Source organism: Lissotriton vulgaris, chromosome 6, assembly GCF_964263255.1.
Source record: "Lissotriton vulgaris chromosome 6, aLisVul1.2, whole genome shotgun sequence".
Lineage (NCBI taxonomy): Eukaryota > Metazoa > Chordata > Amphibia > Caudata > Salamandridae > Lissotriton > Lissotriton vulgaris.
In genome coordinates, this window is record NC_141694.1 from 1,486,382,236 (window position 1) to 1,486,383,775 (window position 1,540).

The following is a 1,540-nucleotide window of genomic DNA, read 5'->3' on the forward strand; positions in this document are numbered from 1 at the left end:
ATCCCTTGTGGACTTGGACTCTCCTAAGAACGATCTTGCTTCGTTCTTAGATTCTGACCGACACAAAGCTGCCTGGAACCACTGCCTGTGTGGAACCACTGCTGCTGTATTTTACATGTAAGTGGTGTCTCAGCCAGCATGGGTAATCAAACACTCTGCACTCTTTCTCTTATTAATCTAACTTTGACGGGTTCCAAAAATACACTGATCCATTCATCATCTTTGACAGGTGCCTGGTAAGGCCACATTTAATATAATGGCCCTGAGAGCTCAACATTTCAGGCTCATTTTACTGTAGTTAAAAGGCGGGTACTCCTTAGCAGTGTAGCTCTTGTCTTGATTTTCGGGTGAAATTTCCTTAATCGGAAATTCAGGAATGTGTTCTTTGATTTAGGAGTGGAAGGGGTTTTCTATTTTCTTCCATTCGCAGTGTTGGCAGTGTTGAACATTACTCACCTGTGATGAGCCTGGAAGAGGTAGTGACCTCACAGACGAGTGCTTTCAGGCCTGTTGTGTTTCACACACTGACTTTTAGAAAGCGAATCAAACTTTTCTTTTGATTTTTAGGTTACTCCTAATGCTGTAGTCATTGTGTCTCTACATAGGTTTGATAATGACATCCTCTCAGCCGAGTAAAAAGATACAGGAAGATATTGAGAGCAATAAATTGAAATACAATATGTACATATAGAGCTACAATTAAAAGGCGGAATCTTGATTCTTATTCAAGGACACTTTTCACTAGGTAAGACCTGGCAAAGTGTGTCCATGTAATATAGCCCTGAGTGTCGAAGGCAAATGCTGAAATGTAAAAATAACAATTTCAGCAATAACTCTAAAACCCTCAGGGCAGTCTCCTAATGGAAGGGTAACACCATAACCGGAAATTATCACACTCCATGCTTTCGGGATTTTCAGGTAAAATATTGCTGCATCAGGAGTGCCTTAAAAACTTAAGTGTGAGGGCTGTGACAGCTGTGAGGGCTGTGACAGCTGTGAGGGCTGTGACAGCTGTGAGGGATGTGAGAACTGTGTGGGCTGTGAGAGCTGTGTGGGCTGTGAGAGCTGTGTGGGCTGTGAGAGCTGTGTGGGCTGTGAGAGCTGTGTGGGCTGTGAGAGCTGTGTGGGCTGTGAGAGCTGTGTGGGCTGTGAGAGCTGTGTGGGCTGTGAGAGCTGTGTGGGCTGTGAGAGCTGTGTGGGCTGTGAGAGCTGTGTGGGCTGTGAGAGCTATGTGGGCTGTGAGAGCTGTGTGGGCTGTGAGAGCTGTGTGGGCTGTGAGAGCTGTGTGGGCTGTGAGTTGTGTGGGCTGTGAGAGTTGTGTGGGCTGTGAGAGTTGTGTGGGCTGTGAGAGTTGTGTGGGCTGTGAGAGTTGTGTGGGCTGTGTGGGCTATGTGCGCTGTGAGAGCTGTGTGGGCTGTGAGGGCTGTGTGGGCTGAGAGAGCTGTTGGCAATGTAAATAACAATGCCATTTATTTATAAGTTAAAAAAAAAAAAGAAATGCATGAGCAATGCCAATAACTCTAACTTTTCCAAAGGCGAA